The sequence below is a fragment of the Protopterus annectens genome, chromosome 12.part0, assembly GCF_019279795.1.
Source record: "Protopterus annectens isolate FY-2018-M chromosome 12.part0, PAN1.0, whole genome shotgun sequence".
NCBI lineage: Eukaryota > Metazoa > Chordata > Ceratodontiformes > Protopteridae > Protopterus > Protopterus annectens.
Genome location: NC_056746.1, coordinates 216,209,373 through 216,231,451, shown reverse-complemented (window position 1 = coordinate 216,231,451; position 22,079 = coordinate 216,209,373). Strand labels below are relative to the sequence as shown.

At 39.4% G+C, this 22,079-nt stretch overlaps 1 protein-coding gene across 1 annotated transcript in view; it reads right to left on the bottom strand.

Annotated features, from left to right (window-relative positions):
- FBXL16 (F-box and leucine rich repeat protein 16) overlaps window positions 1–16,096 on the bottom strand; it is a 753,965-nt gene extending 737,869 nt beyond the window's left edge. The window contains exon 1 of the mRNA XM_044089266.1: window positions 15,725–16,096. The gene's annotated coding sequence lies outside the window, so the exon portion shown is untranslated. The remainder of the gene's footprint in view (window positions 1–15,724) is intronic.
- Between the last annotated feature and the right edge of the window lie 5,983 nt (window positions 16,097–22,079).

Genomic DNA, 22,079 nt, shown 5'->3' with positions numbered 1-22,079 from the left:
CATTTCACTGCCAAGTATTGAACCCATGACCCTGTGCAAAACAGTCAAAGCAAAATACCACTATGCCAAATCATCTGTTTTATGAAAGAAAGGAAGACTGAAACTTAAATGGCTACCATTTAGTGAATACAGTTCTCACCATAGCTGTCAACATCTTAGCACAAAACACTGAACAAAGCCAATAATGGGGGAATTCAGCCCTTAAACATGTTCAGTGAATTCAGTTATCACCATAGCTCTCAACCTTGGCACAAAAAACCTGGACAAAGCCAATAATGGGGGAATACAGTCCAAAAAATAGGGACAAATATCCATTGAGGACACCAGAGCAAACCCGCACAAACACAGGGAGGACATGCAGACTCCACATAGAAGGCACCCCAGCCAAGAATCAAGCCAGACAACCTGTAGCTGTCAAGTCACAATGCTATCACTGCACCACTGCACTACTGGCTGTGTTAAGTAACAAAAATACAGAAACCACAGATTTTATGAGGAACAGAACAAATATGAGGCAAAAACTGCAAATGTTTTACAAATGGTGGTGGGTAGGGAATTCAGGCTCTTGCCAGTTGTGCCCAAGGTACAGGGCTCAAGCCTTAATCTCTACCCACCACCATGTAGCAACTGAGGCATTTTACACACACACATACACACTACCTTCCGATCCTCCATAGCGGCCTGCCTGATTCTGTCCTCTGCAGGCTAGGTAGCAGCCTGATCACCTCTGTAGCCACCCATAATTGCAAGCTCAGTCCTCTGTAGCAGCTCGCTCACCTCCATAACAGCCCATGCAAGCTGTTCTGGGTTTCCTCCAAGCCGTGAGTAGGCTGAAGCCTGCAGGCGATGCAGTCTGGTGTGTTTCCAGTCTATGCAATCGTCACCGCACAGACCTCTGGGCTGACAGGATGGAGTTCCCTTCCTTCTCTATCTGGACTGCCTAATTGAACATGGAGTTCTGGACTGCCTAACACAGCAGTCAGGAACTCAGCAAGCATGCGTGAGTTCCGAGACTTTCGTGAATTTTTATTTTTTTTATTTTCTTTTTCTACAGTGGGAGGGGGCACAATTATTTTTCTTTTTACAGGTGGGGGGGGCTGCATTCCTGCAGTCCTATAGCACAAGCCGCCCCTGAGACATTTATATGTAACAAAGTTAAATCAGCAGTGCCCCAAAGAGAATTTAGAAAATGAACCTCTCTAAAGCAAAACAATTCCTATTTTTGTGCTGCAAAAGCATCTGTATCACCTGATGCTGTCCATTTTAGATATAAAACTCTTAGGAAACCTTGCCCTAGGTTGGCTGCAAAGAAAGCAACAAGATCATATAATTTGCAAAAATGGTAGAACTGCAATCACAGATATACATATTTTTTACCACTGTATTGGTGTGCAAAAGCGGACTTTTTTTTTCCTCATGAAAAACCCTTAACTGACCAAAGTTGAGATCAATGTTGTTATAAAACACAAAACTATCACCACACAGAACCAAAACTAGGAATGCAAAACAGCAGTGGCACGGGCCACCATCCGCAAACTGTGTGCATTATTTGTGCGCACGTATTTGCATGTGCATGCATGTGTGTGCAGGCATGTGTTTGTGTGTGTGTGTGTGTGTGTGTGTGTGTGTGTGTGTGTGTGTGTGTGTGTGTGTGTGTGTGTGCGTGCACGCGCATGCATGTGTGTGTGTGTGTGTGTGTGTGTGTGTGTGTGTGTGTGTGTGTGTGTGTGTGTGTGTGTGTTTAACGGTAGGGTCGCAAGCAGTTATTCTAAGAGGTATCCCCTCACCACCACATGCTATTTTCACTTATGAAAGTGGAAGAGGAGATGGAAAGTTAGATTCAGACAAAAAAGAATGCAACAGACCAAATGACATAAATATATTACAATGCAGCAAAGCACTGAGCCATTTAGCTGCCTACAGTCTGTGCAGGCATTCTGACATTAGTATTCTCTTCACACTTCAATTTTTGGAGAAGGATGTGGTTTAAGAGATTATATTCAGCCTGCTCAGTTCTGCAGGAATTTAGCATTTGCAGGAAGAGGGAGGTCTGTTCAGTCAGGGAATGTTTCATTTCTTGGAAGTGAAATTAAATCAACAAACAAGGAAAAGCCTTCTGTCATTTGATCATTTTCATAAGCTATAATATTTCATTGAATATGCATTACAAGCGATCAAGTTGGCTTTAGCAAAATTAAGGAAAGAAGGAAATTGTAACAAAAAAAAAAAAAAGAAAAGAGAACAGCACAAATGATTATTGGTTGTAGAAGTGGTGGATGGATTATAATTTTTTTAAGCGCTCGCCATATTTTTTCTCTGCATCTCTGTCTCTCTCTACTTTCTTCAAATTCTGTTTAAATTCAATTTCATGCTAATTCCTGAATTAACAGCACATTGCATTTACAATATATCACTGCTACTACTCTTTGAGGAATTCTGTCTGTAGCTCATGACATTCTGATATATGTTTTGTAAAACACACAATGAAAAGCATCCCTCAACCGTGCTACAAAAGTATGTGTCAATGACTCTCATGAAAATGCATCAAGTTAGCAAACAGACGTTAAGTATCTGTTGTCTGAAAACATCAAAGTTAGCTTTGGAAAATATAGTACCACCTAAAAAGGAACCCATATCTCCATTTCAGACTAATGATAAAGGGGGAAGAAAGATACGTGCAAAAGAGTGGCAGTGACAGTTTCATACCATTAATAATTATTGATTTACTGGGGGTGTATGGAGTTGTTTAAATCATTTCAAGACACGACTTTTACCTTCAATCACCATACAGGAGCAGTTTGCTAATTCTGTGTTTCCTTTCTACATCTTAGTTTAAATTGAATAAAATGACTACAAAATTACATGTTAGAGCAGATAGCTGTTTGACTAGATATGTTCTGTAGCTATTTAGCCATAACCTCAAAAGGTATGAAAGGGGTTGACTCAGCCTTACAACAGGTAGATAAATAAAGAAATGTTAAATATCTAGAATCCTCTACCCAACACAGAAACAAAGAAAGATACTAAGTTAACTGCTCAGGGGTGTTTTCAAGCCTAGATGTGCAGAATTCCCAATTGTTAAGTGCTCTCTTTTATAGACAGGAAGTAGTCAAGTTATGGTTTTGCAGTACATTGGCATCCTCTGCCCAGCAGACACGTCTCCTCAGGGATAAACTGCATTATACTGAATACTGCTGGAGACTCTATTCACATTATGTGTCAGAACTCTGGAACGAAATCCCCACACAGTTAAAACAGATAGAAAACGTTAACAGTTTCAAAACCTTGCACCTATGCCAAAGATGGCTCTGTTTTACTTGCTCACCTGGTTAACTTTACACAGAGTACTTTCATCCAACTCTTACAGCCATTTTGCCCCCAACCGTTTGTACTTTATTGCTCTCCTCATACTGCACTCATTTCCTAAATTGTTACTCTTCCTCCTCTCACACTCTACCAGTAACTACTACTCCTCCTCCTGTCTATTTATCTTCCTGCTCGTTTTCATAACTTCTCATTTCATATCTCTCTTGTCATCAGTTGTTGAGGTACTTTACTACTTGCCTGTCTGGAAATTATTACTAACCTCCAAAACACCCCAGTTTGATCTTTTCCATGCAGCCAGCATGCTATAAATCCATTAACTGCGACTGTATTTTATTTTTCTATTCAATAATTAGCTAATTTATGTTAATTTCTCTCTCTTGTGTTTTTGTGTTGAAATGCTATGTTCATGTAAGAAATATTTAAAAAACATGTAAATAAGCTCATGTATAGATGTTTTATCCTGCGATTAAAAATGTGCATTATGTGTAACGTAAATGAAGAGCCTATCTCCTCGGGCCTCCGTGGAAAATGAGTTTTACCCAGTCAGACTTTTCCCGGTTAACAAAGACAGATAAATAAATATATAAATTTGTGGTTTGCCGTCTATTTCTCCAGACTGTGTCTGAAATGGGTCAGGGAAGTACTTTGTTTTACATGCATGGGAAGTCTGTTTCAGAGGAATGGAAGCATCTGTGAGATGTATCTGTCTTTCCAGCATGTCCTGTTTAGATTGCTGGAAGGGTTAAAATTCTTAGAACAGGTGCTTGCTTTTGCAGATATGGAGCAGATTCATTGGTACAGGGTCTGAGGAGGCCTTAAAGGCTAGGCAGAGATCACACCTTAGCAGTCTATAGGAGACTGAGAATAGGGAGATTGATGTAAGGTGATCCCTGATCTCCCTGTATTCTTTTGATAAGGAGTTTCTATGGGGATATGAGTTGAAACATATGTGTTTACAGGTACATACCAAAGAGTGCATTGTATTGAATAACTGGTCTAATAAGGGATGGGTACAGAGGGACAATAACTTTCAGGACATGAATGCAATGCCATTACTTATACGTTGTGCTATATAAAATGACTTCCTAACTGTTGTGGACATGTTTTGGTCAAAGGCCGGCTCACTAGCCATGTTAGTCCCCAGATCCTGAACTACCATTTCTACCTTAGGAAGTGTGTTGGTTTTGTTGTAGTTTTTTTTTGGAGGGGGGTGGATAATTTACTAAATGAGAGGATTATGCATTTTTTTGCATTTAGTTTATACTCATGGTACTTACACCAATTGTTCATTTATGTGAGACCTTCCCGGAGGATGCTTGTGTTGTGGGAGGCATTCTATTAGTTCCCTGAGCTTGCAGTCATTCACAGACTTGGCTAGGGGGTGGACAAGTCTTGTTTCCAGTTATTAAAGAGGTATATTATCAGGACCCATAGATTCTGTGTTCTTCACTCTGGAGAGTGTCTTTACAAACTGTTGTCTGGTGATAACAGAGGGTGATATGGATTTTAGTGACCCCATAGTGGCAACCGAGGATGGACTGAAGATTTTGCTGAATTTAGACACCACTAGGTTTGCAGTGTCATGTGGTATGGTAAACATAGTGTCATTTTCCACCAGTTCACCCCACTGCTGCATATTTCCATTCAGCTGAAGAACATCTTAGGATTGTCTTAAGCTTGGTAGGCTGTATTTGAATTGAATTTGGGTTTTGTGGTTTTGACTAATCTCCTTATCTGCTTGTTAAGGTTTATGATTGTTTTTTTCTTATTTTTCCTGTGTTTAGCCATGATTTTTTTCCTCTTGTTGGACAGATTGTTTATTGTTGGGGTCCACCAAGGTGGTTTATTTTTGGAGATTTTGTTTTGCGTCTTTGAGTGGGAACAGCTGCCTCTATACAGTGGTTGAAATGATGGCCATGAATTCTGAAAATGTATTAGCAGAGATAGACTTCAAGAATGGCAGCAAAACAAAGCATTTTTTTCCATTCCGAGTTCTGTTTCAAAAAAGCTAATATTTTCCATGCTACCAAGTTTACTCAATGCAGTAAATGTTTAAGAAACTGGCAAGTGCTCTCTTCATACCGGTTTCTAATTTAGTTTCATGTTACGATCCCATTAAAAGAAAAAGACCCACATATCTAGATATGTTCAAACACAAATGCACAAAAGTGTGTGTGTGTGTGTGTGTGTGTATGTGTGTGTGTGTGTGTGTGTGTGTGTGTGTGTGTGTGTGTGTGTGTGTGTGCATGTGCAACATATATATATTTACATGTGAGGACCTGTCCATCTGTATGTATAAGTATATGTAGATTAAATGGGAAAGTCTGGTGTGCAATATGTGAAATATCTTAGACTGTGAGTATAAGAAATGATTTCTGCAAGAAGGGGTGGATTCAATGAATCTGAAAAGACAAAACACTGCTCTAAGACCTTTTTAATGAAGTTTTGCAGTTTTTCAGCACAAAGAAATATAATCTTGTTTTTTACTACATTTCAATAATAGCCCATTTTAAGGCATGGTTCCTACATACAATCATGTTGCTGTACTGATTGCAATTAAAGCAAATGCCAATAGACCAAAAAAAAATGTCAGCAACTTCTGTGGACTTTAGAGGCAAGCCTTTTTTTCAGCTTTTGGGGGTGCTTTCCCCACTGCTTCCGAGTGTGGGAGGATACCACCTATAACAAAAAGGTAAATGCAACTACTCTGAGTAGAAAAGAGAAAGCTCTACTGTCACTGACCATTGTTTTGGCAATATTTACTTGATCTACATCCACCAGCATTCATTGTAATAGTTTTTGGTAGATTGGCATGTTCCCTTCCTGCCTAATGCTACATGTATTGACAAACGGATATCAACTGCTGTCTCTGGAGCTGTTAAATTATCAGAGATAGTGGAAAGAAGTAGCTTAGCTAGCAGATCAATAAATGAATTTTGGTCCAGTTCAGTTTGGGATAGGCAAAGATACATTTCACAGACACATACCTCTCAACTGTACAGATTTTCGCAGAATGTCCAGATTTTTGCCTCATATTTTTGGTCTGTTTTTGATAAAATTGTGGTTTTCTGGCAAATTAGCGGCAGATCATTAAAGATTGAAGTTAGAAAATAATGAAGGACATTTCACTTTCAGACTTCATACCCTTCAGAAAATCCATGCTAATGTATGACCTGTTATTCTATCAACTTTCTACGTTTGTAAGAGCAATATTTAAAAATTGTCCCTATTTTTGGGCCTCTGTCCAACTTTTATTTATGGCTTTGTCCAGATTTCTTGATCTTAGGGGTTGAGAGGTATACAAGTATGTGTCTACTGAGGGGCACAACGAAATGGATAATTTCACATGGCGAAGGACATTGAGGGAAAAGGAGCACAAGTAAGGAGTCACATGATGAGGTAGTAAAATTACAAACCATACATGCAGAATACATTGATCAAAAAGCCATGAGTCAGAGCTCTGAAGAAGTACACATGAGAACAAGTTGTTCTGTAGAAGTAACAGTGCTTTAATGTTGCACATTATTCTGGATGACAGAAAAAGATTCGGCAGTGAATATGACATGGTGTGCAACAGTGACAGGAAACAAGGCACAATGAGAAAGATATTTAGTGCTGGCAGTTTCCATCAGATTTTCAGTACCAATGTCCTGCATCTATTTTGAACTTGCTAAGAATGTCAGGAAATATTTCACACACAGCATTTCTTGTTGAATCTTAATGCATTTCTTTGTCACAGATGTGCCTTTTCTTTACTTGTTGTGCCTTATTTTTTATTTTTAAGCATGCTGCAGCCTGTTAAACTTGTCTTTCTACATCATATATGTACATCATGTACACACATATACTTCCATATATACAAAATATTATGGTGAGGCTGACATATGCATAAAAATGTGAAAATGAGTTTGATATTGTGAATTTTATGACTGTAGTGGAACCTCTTTACTGGTGAGTATATACTTTGGTGTGTTTTATTTTAGAAAACCTTGATTCGTTTACCATGGTTTCCTAAACCTTAGTTGTTCAGGCTTAGTCAGATGTGTTGAAGTCCTGCAGCTTTTTAAAATCTAAATCTGAATCTATTATTTTCGTAGGAACTTCACAGTTAAAATTTAAAAACACTGGTTCTTTATCTACTGCTACAATCTTGAAGTAAAGACAGAAATTAACTAACATAGCTGGACAATTAAAACATTTTGTGTCTTGTGAAACAGCATTTTTTTTGTATACTTCGGCACAAAGCTTTTCTTATTATGCTTTCTTCCTTAGGACACAGATGGCTTAATGTAGGGCATCATATGGTGCAGATCTCTTTGAGTGTTGTATTTGTCAGCTAGTAAAATGAACTGACTGCAGAGGTAGCTCTCCCACTCACACCATTTATTTTTCTCTTTGTTAAATGTTTCCCCTAACAGAGGTTGTAGACCCTTTCTATGAATCTTGTATGAATCTGCTCATGGAAATGGGTTAAAACCCATACTATGTACTTCAGACTACGTGACTGACAACTGTGCACCACATCAGTCTTCACTGAATTTAAGGTCTTGAAAAAGAGGTTAGAAGGAGGTCATCTCACATATCACACACTAACATTCTCAATTTTGTTAGCCTTAGGCTGTTGGCCTTTTGTATCTAAATGTCATCTCCCCATGCATGGCTAGTAATGATTTTCCAAAAGCTTTTGTACTATTGTATCCCATATGACCTTAACGGCACAGTAGTTGAATGATTATTTGAGCTTGTGTACATAATCAATACATTACCTTCATCTTTAAATATGTGCGTGTGCTTGTAAACAGCATACAAATGTATTAAGAAATACAAATGTTCCCATAAAATAAACTTTAGCTGTTAAAGTTGTCTGTCAATGTGTAAGCCGTCCTGCTTATCCATTTAATTCAAACAATACTCGCAGATTTCCAGATTATGCTTTTAAGAGCACATCAAGAAACAAGGCATTGGGACACATTTACAATGCTTTTCATTGGACACCCTCTTTTTTAATCTCTAAAAAATTTGAGTTCTTATTTTTGTAATCAAATGCTTTAGAATTCACCTTTATTTTGATTCCCAAAATTCAAAAGGTGACTTTAGATTAAACAAGTGTCCATCATCATGTAACTCTTAATGCTGGTTTTGTTTGTAACATAGGTGTTCATCAGTGGAATAACTTAACATCCTTATAGGAGATGCATCCTCATATGCTGCATTTAAATCTTTATTTGATGATTTTTTTGGACTTTAGAATTGTTTTGGACTGACATAGAGTGCTGTCTTTAAATATGTTGTGTATGCATAAAGACAGACAGGACCAACAAGTAAATGCTATCTGTACACAGCAGTACACCAACATCACTGCCTGGGACTATTAATAATCAGCCATACTGTTTCTAGCCAGTAAGTATCCAGCAGAATACATCAGAAGGATGGAAGTAGACAGAATGGTAAAGGGAATATGAAAAAGTTTTTCTGCAGAACAAGCATGTTAATGCATGGGACACTTCCTCAGCAGAACTGGAGCTTAATAAAGTGAACCAGCTTAAGAATGCATGAAGACATAGTAGTGCAACTCTAGGAGTTGGAGAAAAATGAGAAACTTTGGGGCTTGGGAAATTAACAGACTGGCTGGCTCAGAAGTCCTTAGCTCTACTTGCTGTCTATATGTAGCACATTACTTCCAAGGAGTGTCAAACAGTAAATGTTACCAATGTTAGTATACTCAATATTTAAAATAAAGCCACACTTTGCCTTGTTATTATCAGCAAGCCTATAACTGGCAGATACCCTTGCTGCTATCCATTGTGGGGATTGCTATGGTTTTGCGGTGCTGTCAGAGACATGAAAAGACAGACCTGCCAGGTCTACTAATAGAAAAGTACCCACAGTTCTACCAGACCAATGAGAGACATTCACTCAAACATGCAATATAAACCGTGGGGGGAAAGAACCAACATTATTGCTAAGACTGTTAATATACAAGAATATATGGACGTTTAACATCCCCCCACACACACATTTTTATGAAAGCCGTCAACAGACAGCCAGAATCATAGCTGTTGCGATTGTCAGTAGACAGTCATCTTCACTTTCATCAGGAACATGGCGAGACTAATTCCCACTCTGCAATAAGATAAGTCATAAGCAAGGACTCACATTAGTACTTGGACCAGTACTGAACATATAAGAACAGAAAAAGCAAGGCTACCAACAGACACTTGTTATCAAAGCTACTAGCACCACTGATTGATGGGTAACCACACTAATGTCTGCTCCAGTGGCAGGAATGCACCCAAACTGACAGGTACCCACAATAATGTCTGCTCCAGTGACAAGAATGCACTGAAATAGACAGGTACCCGCAGTAATATCTGTTCCAGTGGCAGGAAAGTACTCAAATAGGTACCTACACTAATGTCTGCTCCAGTGGCAGGAATGCAACCAAACAGACAGGTATCCACACTAATGTCTGCTGCAGTGGCAGGAATGCACCCAAATAGACAGGTACCCACACTAATATCTGCTCCTGTGGTAGGAATGCACCCAAATAGACAGGTGGCCACACTAACATCTGCTCCAGTGGCAGAAATGCAGCCAAATAGACAGGTACCCACACTAATGTCTGCTCCAAAGGTAGAAATGTATCTGCATACTCATGCCAGAGACATATAGTAGAGGACCCCCATTCTTGCCAAAGATCAGTGCTAGAGAAGGGCAGATATGATTAGCAAGGTAACTGACAGATGCCCACATATCACCAAAACTACCAGAAAATAACCATCTCTAATGCCGAGAGTGTCAAGGCTCTTCTAAATTATTTCTGTAGCTAGGAATACCTATGTACTCTGATATCAAGACATTCAACAGACAGGCAGCCACACTACTGTCAGGATTCTTGACAGTCAAGCAAACCATACATTCCTTGTCTTCTTTCATGACCACTGAAATAGAGACATACAATTTTTGTATGGGCCTTGTGAGAAATTGACCAGTAATGCTGTCCGGACCATCAACAAACAAACATTTAAGCTAATATAGACAATGCAATCAACAAACCTGTGTTTTGCTTCTAGAACCATCAGCTGTTGGAGAGACACTCAGTGCTGTCAGACAAAAACACCACTGGTGGGAGTGTCAATAGGTGGAAACTTACATTCCTGTCAACTGTTTCCATACTGCTTCCATAAGCATTATAGATATCCATATTGCTACCAGGTCCATATCAGAGACTTAAACTTCCACCAGATCTACACACACACACACACACACACACACACACACACATATATATATATATATATATATATATATATATATATATATATATATATATTTATATATATATATGCATACATACATGTCCACATGCACACAAACTACTTATGAAGATAAACAGATTATCATATACTGCTATCCAGACAGTATCATAATAGTGAGTTATATGCTGTTTACCAAGGACTTTAACAGATAGATGAATACAATGCTGCCACAGATCATAAGTGAGCAGATATATACTTTGTTGATACAGTTAAAAGCACAAATTCCAAATGCGATCAAGGGCCATCAACAGCTACAAAGTCCTGACTGACACCATCAAGAGGCACAGTGTGGCATAACAGGTCACAGTTATCAGTAGACTAACTAATACATACCTGTGTGCCAAGAATACGCATTACCTACTGATTAATGATAATGGCATAGAGAAGCCACTAACAAACTACTGCCCTACCATAACCAACATTGCATGCTTAGGCCAGAAACACAGTGTCCCTAAGATGAGAATCATACAAGGCATTTTTGCTTAGGTTCATACTCAATAAGAGGTACAGCTCTGTTACCTGTGACTATAAACTGAAACTTGTGCTATTTCATTGGGGCACTAGTAGGCAGGCAGCAATGTTACTAACCAGAGCCATCAACAACAGGCAACAGTGCTAATTATCAGGACTAACAATGCTGCAGATGGATGAAGAGCATCAACAGACAAAGAACTACACTAACCAGCAGGACTTCCAACAAATAGACAAGATAACAATGCTATTGACCGAGGCCATCAAAAGGCAAGTAAAGATGCTAATTATTGAGACTAACAGCTGACAGGTAACATTTCTGGTTATCAGACAGACAGCAATGCTACCAAATGGGGTAAACAACGGACAGACAACACTCCTAATGACCAGGTCTAGCAATCAATAGATGCAACAACACTATTGACCATAGTCATAAATAAACAGCTGCTATTGATGAGGGCCATTGCTAGATATGCAACAATGTCACTGCCCAGACAAGCAACATGAAGCATTTTCATAGCTTCTAAAGGCTTTCAACACCTAGCCAATAATGTTATTGACCTAGCTCATCACATGACAGGTAACATTGCTACTGACCAAGGCTGACAGTAAGATGCAGTGATGCTGCTAACCAGGTCCATCAAAAGACAGGCAAAGCATTACTGACTAGGAGTAATAATGCACACACAACAGTGGCAATGAACAGAACTAACAAACAGACAACAGGTAGTTCTACTGTCTAGGCCTGACAACGTACAGATGCAACAACACAGAATAGGTAAGCAATAACAGTGATACTGACTAGAGTCATTAAAGGATAATTAACAGTCAATCGGCAATGTTAGTAACAAGAAGAACTAATCGACATAAAGCTGTGCTACTGACTAGGGCTATCAATAGCCAGGACAATAATGCTACTGACCAAAAGCAGTAACAGACATGAAACAACACTGCTAAGAAAATGTCATCACTATATATGCTACAATAAGACTGACCAATGCCATCAAAAAGAAGGCAATAATGCCAGTGAGCAAAAGCAGCAAAACATATGCAACAGTGCTACTGAGAAAGGCCTTCATCAGACTGACAACAACTAATGACCAAGGTCATCAACAGATGGACAACAGTTTTACTGACCAAGGCTAAAAATAGGCAGATGCAAATGCCTCTTCTGAAAAAAAATAAGTTCAATGGACACTGATTTTGGTGCTCATTCATCAGTTATCAATAACCTGCATTGCTTCGGAGGACTGTCTTGATGCTAACATGCCTGGTTTGGTCCAGGTCTATAACAGCAGTACGTTTCCCTCTACAATCAGTAGAAGACAAACTCCCATGCTTTTGCTTATCAGGATCAAGAGATAAACATCAGCCCTGGAAAAAACTGTCAGTGACCCTTAGTGGTAATCAATACCATTAACAGATACTTGCATCCTGCTTCAAATCATCAACAGACAACAGTCCATTGCATACAAAGAGTCAAACTGCAGCTAAGGGCCATAATCATATAGTGCAGATCAGGACCATAAAGAGACAGATGCCCATACCTCTCAACTTCTTTACTCAAAAATTCTGTACAAAGACAAAAGTAGTGGGAGCACAAAGGCCCAAAATAAGGGACAATTTTCAAATATCATTCTAATTCATTTACAGAAGTTAATTGAACAACAGGTTTTGAATCAACATGAATTTCCTGAAAAAATAAGTATTAAACTCTAATGTCTGTCATTATCGACTGATTGACTGTAATCCTCAGTGATTACCAGAAAAATCAAAAATGTTATCTGTGACAGGCAAAAATATGAGCCAAAATCTGGATGTTCTGCAAAATTCTGGACAATTGAGAGGTATGAGGCCCACCATGTCGATCAGCACCATGAAGTCCATTTACCAAATGATGTTTACAATGTTGGCAGTAGCATCAAAAAACAGTGACAAGCATTGCTAATAGGCAGTTAAATGGTGGGCATGTTCATTGTTCAGGAACATCAACATTAAGATAATAGCAATTCCACACAGGTTTTACAACATTAGTGCTTGTGTTGAAAACTTCCAACAGATGGACACAGATACTGGTATTCAAGATCATCAGCCAAGAAGGCACATCCTTTGCTATTATGATTAGAAACAAACACTTTTATTACTTTTTCTAGGAACAGTAACACATAGATTAGTATTCATTTTGTTAGCATCATGGAAAAGTAAATATGTTTACCATTTCCAACAACTAATGTAAGACTACGAAAAGCAATTCTACTTAATATCATTAACACAGTTCTGCAGCTCAGCTCACTACCAATGACAGAGGCCCACCTTTCTTGCAAGGCCTACGATTACACACAATTCCATAATGCTTTTAAGGACTATCAGTAAGAGCAGATCTATTCTACTATTCAGGTTTCTCCATGGGTATAGACCTCTTGGTACTCCAGTGTATTCATGACAAATAAAACAACATTGCTATGGAGCAATATAATGCAGAAACCTATACTGTTGCTCATGATTAGTAACCGAAGGAGATTATGACAAATAGTAGTTAGATTTTAGTAGACAGTCTGCTAGTGTACAAATTATCAACAGGCAGAGACACGGATGGCTGCTCAAGACCACCAAATGTCCAAGACGTACTGTGATGCTACAGATGCAGGAACACAACTCTGGCAAGAGCCACAGGCAGACAAAACCCACAGTGCTGCTTTAGAATGTTACCATTTTCAAGTTCCATGGTTGTGCTGAGCGTGACTAAGAGGCGTGCCCACTGCTGCTTGAGCCCAGCAGCACTGGACAATGACATGGCTACTTAGGGTTGTTATAAAGTATCAGTAGCTTCGTTTAGGATCATCAGCAAACAGAAATCCATAATGCTGCTTCTAAGTACAACAAAGAAGGTGTTACTCAAAATGACTACATCATGACTCACACTGCGTCTCAAAACCATCACCAAGCAGGGGGTCATAGTATTCCACGAGAATATTAGCCAAAACCTTAATCTTGCTTCTCATAATTACTAACAATGAATAATATTATTATGGGATTGGACAACAACGGTCGGAGATTCACACTTACTACTGTATGAGGATAAATTTGTGTTATGAAAGACTTTTTAAAATAAACAGATGCACATTGATGATTATAACAGTTGATATGATATGAAGATACCCTGATCTCTGCCTAAGAGCATTAAAAGAGGCTTCCAGTGGCATACAGGAACAGTAAGATAGAGAGCTAAGGTGTTTTTACCTGTTACTGGCGAAATGCCCATTTTATTATTTAGAATGTTTAACAAGCTGAGAGACACACTGCTGATCGGGATTGCCAATATTCAGATCCTTCTCCATTACCCTAAACTATTAAAGAATGATGTCCCCTTTACTGGTCACGACTCTTCACAAAGCATCAGATAAATAATAATCATCAACAGGCAGGATGCCATACTGCTGCTGTTTGGGCTGCTTGACAGAACGAGGCACAAGGTACAATGCTGTACTGTTAACATACCAAGACTCGACATGCCAACATCTACATTGTTTATTGCAACCGTTAACAGGGTGAAGATACTCAAACTGCTACTGAATGGTGTTAATAAGCAAAAAAACAACAACTCATGTCTCGTAAAAGCCACAGGCCCACCCTGCTGCCGATGACTGCAAATAAACAGAGATCCACACTGCTGCTTAGTGCTATTTATAGACAGAGCCCCAGACTGCATTTCAGGACCATTAACAGTTCCCTCCATTGCTGCGTGGGAAAGAAAATGCAAGAAAGCACACTGATACCTTTACACATTCTATGGTGCTACACTGTTACATATGAGATAATAATGAGATCTGAATAATATGCGTTATGCACATAAATATGCAATCACATGCATGTATGGGATAAGAAGTTGTGCGACTGGGTGCCTTACAGGGGCTTGAAAGTAGATATAATTTAACTTCAGAGAGCTGACATCTACTGAGCCGCTGTCTGGTTGAGTCAAAACAAATTTCTTGAAATTGCACTTTAACATGCCTGTAATTTTGTTTACAAGGTTTATAGGAGGGTGGTAGGGGAAAGGGTGAGCATTTTGCAAAAGAGCAGCACCCCAGGTAGTTTTGCAGTATACAGGCAGAAAGCTAGGCATGCTCGTGGTTTCTAAATCTGACAAGCAGCATGACACTAATTGGTTGAGTATCACTGCAAGAAGATAGGGGATTGTTTATTTTTATTGCCATTCTTACAGGGCCTCCTTTCTCAAATAATGTCCTCCCCCACATCTAACAGAAGGAAGGAATAATCCTACCTGAAGATAAAGCTAACCATTAATTTTAGAAGCTGTTCATTTTTCTTAAAAATGCCAGTTCAGTTTGTATCACGCTGCTTCAAGGGTTTAATTAACCTGTTATGTTTTACTACTGCCAATTATTTTTGCATGTGGATTTCAGCAGACTGGGTTCAATTTTCTTTCATAAATATGATACTGGGGTAGTATTTCTGTTTGCTGAAAAAGATGCATTCTGTTTCAGTACTTTGGAGAGAGATGTTCCTGCAACAGTGAATGAAATTCCTATGGAATGGAAAATCTGCTGTATGAAAATGAAAGGCAAACTGTTTTCATTTCCTCTTACCTTGTTAGGGATCACCCTTTACTCACGACATTCCTTTTCACCCTAAATGTGTTTTTGTATCTCATTCAGAGAATCAGCCTTTATCCAGAACAGCCCAGAATCTTCTGTCAAGCAGGGGGGTGTAGTGCAGGGTCCAAATCCTTCCTTGGCAAAACCCCTCAGGATGTCTTACAGCGTAGCTTCCCCCCTTCCTCCTGCATTGGACAAAATAATAAAGAAAATAAAAAAGTACAATTTTTTGTCCAGTCTTTCAAAACAAACCAGGATAAACTCCCTTCTAAAATATAGCAAGAAATCCAGAGCTCAGTAGAGCGAACAAAAGATGCCTCCCACACAGAGACACACTTACGCACTCACATTTCCTCACAGACCAAACCCATTTAAAGAGACACAGTCAGCCACTAGTATTAAATAATTCATGCCTGCTTCTTTTGTATCCAGGCAGGCATTTTAAAGATGACTAACACTACATCTGCATGAGATGAAGTTATTTTTTAAATGTGGCAATTGTTTTGTTTTGTAACATCTGCTCTCCTTTGTTCACCTTATTGTGAAGGGTCATTGTTGGTTAAGAAATAAACATAATATGGATTACAGCTTTTCCTACAATGTAGGCTTGAAAGTTCTATGCAGCTTACATTTTAAAACATTTATTGTGTTTTCATTTCTTTTTGATTGATACCAACTATGAAAAATGTAAGAAGTGTAAGAAATAAATTCTGATTTATGTTCTCAGTGTACATCTTTTTATTTAAAGCTGATCTGTGTTAATCCACAAAATTTTTAACACAGGAAATAGATAATGAATTGCTAACACATGAACACCAGAATAATTTTATCAGTGTGAATCACTACTGCTGGTAATGGTTGCAGCGTCACAAGTACAGGTTTATAAATCCGGCTTCTGAATCAGCTTTAGAATAGCTATAAATAACTGTGGTTATAATGCAGCATTTGGGAATTTAAAAAAATGGTATAAGAAAGGTGGTCTGTGATTATCTTGTATAATTTGCAGGGTCAAAGACTAATTTTTTTCCCACAGTTGACAAAGTAACAGTCATAGAATAGACTTTACTGTGGGCAGTAACTGTCAACAGTGTACTAACTGTTAAGGAATGAAAATGTCTGATCATACTTTTTTATCTGTGGTAGGCAGCTACTTGGAACTAGTTGGTTCCCCAGTTTGATTCTCAGCTGCTGGGGTGTCTTCTGTTTGTGTACCCTCCCTGTATATGCATGGGTTTTTTGCCAGGTGATAACATCCTCTATCCACCCAAAGACAGGGGTAGGTGAACTGATAATCCTCCAAGTGTGTGTGTGTGTGTGTGTGCGTGTGCATGTGTGTGTGTGTGTGTGTGTGTGTGTGTGTGTGTGTGTGTGTGTGTGTGTGTGTGTGTGTGTGTGTGTGTGTGTGTGTGTGTGTGTGTATGGCTCTGGCTGCTACCTGACACTGAAATGGATTAAATAGGAAATAAGAGAGTTTATGAATGAATTATTGATATTCCTATGGAAAGTACCCTTGCATAACTATCTTTAAAGATCATATCTAAAGACATAAGCAAAACTTTTCTTATCACACAAAAAAGTGTTTGCATGCATCTTTATCCATGGAAACACTTTTTGTATAAAAAGAAAAGTTAATTTTGCAAAGTTTTAAAAATATTTTTCAAACATAGAAGACTAAATGAACAGCGACTTCTTTTGTAGTTAATACTAATGGACAGGGAAGGTGTTGACGTCAGTCTGATTTCCAATTCTAATTATGATGGATTAGTGTAGAAAAGTAACTGTGTATTAATTATGTTATTGCCAAACCATTAAATTAACCGTTTGGAAAAAAAACTAATGATTTATTTTTTGCCAGATTACATAACTAATACACAATTACTTACCTGCACTAATCCAGCATAATAATTTGAGCTGGAACCCAGAATGACATGAATGCCTCCTACCTGCACATTAATATTAATGCTGGAAATATGGCTCTGTATGTTTAGTCTTTTGCATTTGGAAGATATCTTTTAAACTCTGTATTTTTCAAAAGCCTGTAAAATGAACTTTTATTTTTACATATAAGAGTGTTCACATGCATAAAGATGAATGCAAACACTTTTTTTTGGCGAGAAAAGTGTACATTAAATGTACACAATCTACATACCTCTTAACCTCGCAGTGCAAGAAATCTGGACAAGGCTAGAAAGCATGGGGAGGACAAAAGGGGCCAAAAATAGGGACAGAGTTTAAATATTGCTTCTACAAACTTAGAAAGTTACTAAAATAACAGGTTTTACATTGTTATGTACTTTCTGAATGATATAAAGTCTGAAACTCAAATGTGTTATTATATAGTATTATTTAGTGACTTCAACTATTTGCCAGAAAACACACATTTTATGAGGAACAGACCAAAAATCTGGGCAGACTGTGAAAATGTGTATAGTTGAGAAGTATGATAACCTATACTCAAGAAAATCCCTACCACATATTATGCTTTCTAGTCACTTAGAAACATTACACTAAGAAAATCAGTAGGAAAACTAAAATTAGGAGGAAGAAGGTATGAGTTATGCTTGTGCTGTCTGTTCACTCATTAAGGTCTACACTTAGTGCAGGCATTAATGAATCTCAGGGATGATCTTTAAACACAGAAAACATTATAGATCTATAATAGCTTCCAGTTAATTCATGGGCCATTCATTATTTCAACATGTTTTCAGATCTGTTCATGGAATATTCTTATAGAGAATTGCAATGTCCTTCCCTAACTCCACAACTGCATTTTCTGGTTTGTTGTATTTGTTTATTACTTTATGTGTTAAATAATACTGCTGCGGGCTCTTTACCTGAATATTTTCAAACTGGCATTACTGAAGTATTAGCATGCACTGGAAAGATGAACATTAAAGTAAAGGTGTGACGACCGTGCCCTGGCCCAGCAATGAAGGAGCCTCAATCCTCACCACTAACACCAGGGAGGGCATCTCATATAAGAGGAAAGGATAACAAATACACACAGTAAAGTACAATTTCCCTTAAGTGCACACAGAGATCACAGTCATTCTGGGGCGGGTTGCTCCCTTGCTCTCCAGGTCCCCATAAAGCTCCCCACTGGTACAGCTATAGGGTCCAGATCTCAGCCTAGCCGGCAAGTTAACCTCCAGTACCCTCTCTGTCCCACCAGTGCTTCATGTCCCTGCCCAGGTAGCTGACACACCACACACACTTTGAGATAAGTATTTATACAACTTCACAGACACTCCTGGGAAAGGCTGACACAGATTCTCCAGCTGTACCACTTTACCCAGACTATACGGTAGTAATTTCTGCTGCCACCAGCTAATACTTATCAGCTACCCAAAGGCCCTTAAAAGGGTGTCCAATTATTACTGTGCAATATTATTATCCAATTGGTAATGTGACTATTCAGTCTAAGGCTTATTAGAGTGGCTTATTACAATAAACTCTATAAATATGCAATGTCCTCTAGAACTTACTTATCTCTACACAAACCAGCCACAGGTAGGTTTTTGAAATATTTAATAATAAATAATTAAAAACACAAGACGATACTACTACACCGCAGTGATATCTAAGTGTTCAGAGATCACACAGAAACTTAAACAATACATTAGGAAAGTTCTTATATAACAGAAAAACACTTGTCTAACTTTCTTCTACATTCCTAGCTATTACTACAAACAAAAATACTTCTAAGACACTACTTACATAAGACAACAGGCAGAGTGCTGATAAGTGGGATATAAAGATCAAAATTCTCAGTCTCTCTCTGAACAATAGTTTTTAAACTCACTAACAAATATCTTTGCTAGGCCCTCCCAAATTACATAATTTTGACTCTTGGGTTTTCCCAGTATACACATTACATCATTTTGACACTCAGTCTAGAGGTCCCAGGCCAACAAAGCTACATTATTTAGCAATCTAACACCTGCTCAGGAAACTACAGAAATAAAAGACATTTCACATGTACACTCTAGCAATTATGCCTTAAGTTAAGACAATAGAAAGAATGCGTTCAGCCAGCCGCTTAAGCACCACTATTTAGATAATTTAACTTCAAAGGACATTTGAAATGCTTGGCTTAGTTTTCCTTACAGCAGATGGCAATGTTGCAATAATATTGAAGGTCACGTTTTACAGTGTTTTCTTTCATTTAAGAACACAAGCCTATATTTTACATTTATATATACAAATGATAGACTTATGTATCAAATTCTATTTGACTAGGCTGGCAGCCTTCGCTCATCTTCCCCCAATCTTCACATCTCTTCCCTCCTGGAGAACTCAAGATAGCTTTTCAAGTGACCCTTGAGAAATGCCGCTTGAGAGGGTTAGGTCTATCTGAGGGTACCTCACCCCATTCCCTGTCTTGAGAGCCCATCTGCATTGGTATTGCTACTCCCACTGTGGTGCTGCACTGATATATCATATGCTTGCAACCTCAGGCTCCATCTTAGCAACTTGGCATTTTTCTGACTGGCTCTGTTTAACCATATTAGGGGGTTGTGATCTGTCATTACAGTGAATTTTCTTCCATACAGATAAGGCTGAAGTTTTTGCAGTGCCCACACTATGGCTAGACATTCCTTTTCTACAGCTGCATAGCATTCCTCCCTGGGTTGCAGCCTATGATTGAGATAAACCACTGGGTGCTCTTCCCCCTCTGAAGAAATCTGGCTAAGTACAGCCCCCCCCCCCCCCATGGTTCAAAGCATCCACTTGCACTACAAATTATTTGCTGTAATCTGGACTGGCTAACACAGGGGGTCCTCCCAAAGTTTCTTTAAGCTTCTGGAATGCCTGCTCACATGCTGGGGTCCACACTACCTTATCTGGTCTGTTCTTCCTTGTCAGGTTTGTGAGGGGAGCAGCTATGGTACTATAACCAGGGACAAACTTTCTGTAGTACCTTGCTGTCCCTAAGAATGCCTTAACCTGCTTTTTGGTAACAGGTGCAGGCCATGCCTGAATAGCTTCCACTTTGGCAGGTTCTGGCCTTATCTTACCACTCCCCACTCTATGTCCTAGGTAGGAGACCTCTGCCATACCCACCTGACATTTGCTTGGCTTAATGGTCAACCCTACCCTCTGTAGTCTGCCCAGCACCTCCCTGACATGCTGAAGGTGTTCTGGCCAGGAGTGGCTGTAGATGGCAATATCATCAAGGTAAGCAAGGGCAAACCCTCCTGCTCCTGCTAGGATATTATCCACTAGCCTCTGGAAAGTTGCTGGGGCATTCTTCATCCCAAAGGGCATCTTTGTGAACTCATACAAGCCAAAAGGAGTCAGAAAGGCTGACTTCTCAATAGCACTGGGAATCAAGGGCACCTGCCAGTAACCCTTGGAAAGATCAATGGTTGTAAGAATCTTAGCCCCACCCAGCTGCTCTAGGGCCTCATCTGTCCTAGGCATGGGGTAAGCATCCGACATTGTGTGACGATTTAATTTCCTGTATTTCACACAGAAACTGGTGCTGCCATCCTTCTTTGGCACCAGCACCACTGGCGAGGCCCAGGGACTGTTGGACTCTTGAATCATCCCTAGTTCCAACATTTCCTGTACCTCCTCCCTCAGAGTCTGTTTGACTCTCTCAGGCACCCTATAAGGGGCTTGCCTAATAGGCCTTTGGGGCCTGTATCCACCTGGTGCTGCACCAGGTGGGCACTCCCTGGTTTCCCAGTGAACATGTCCCAAAATTCCTGCCAACACTGTTCAGATTTCTCGAACCTGGGTAGGAGATACCTGCTGGGACATTGCTACCCCTTCCACCGAGGTGTCAGCCTGAGCCTCACTGAGGAGATCAGTCCCCAGATCTCCCTCAGGCTCCTCCTGCAATCCACTGCAAATACTCAGCACAAGAACCTTCCTATCATGGTAAGGTTTCATCATGTTAACATGGTACAATTTGTGCCTCTGCCATTTGCCTAGCACTTCCACCATGTCGTTAACATCACTTACCTTTCTTACCACCTTCTAGGGTCCCTCCCAGGCTGCTTGCAGCTTGTTGTGTCTGACAGGAATGAGAACCATTACCTGCTGCCCCACAGCATATTCTCCAGCTCGAGCATTCCTGTCATACCACACCTGTTTCTGTTGTTGGGCTTCTGCCAGGTTCTCCTGGGCCAAGCCCATGAGTTCTCTGAGCCTTGTCCTGAGGTTTTGGATGTATGTCACAACAGACTCCTTGTGATACTCACACTCACCTTCCCACTCATCTCAAATTAAATCTAGAGGTCTCCTCACCCTATGCCCATACAGCAACTCAAAGGGTGAAAAACCTGTGGATTCCTGGGGAACCACTCTGTACGCAAACAACAGATGGGGAAAATATTTG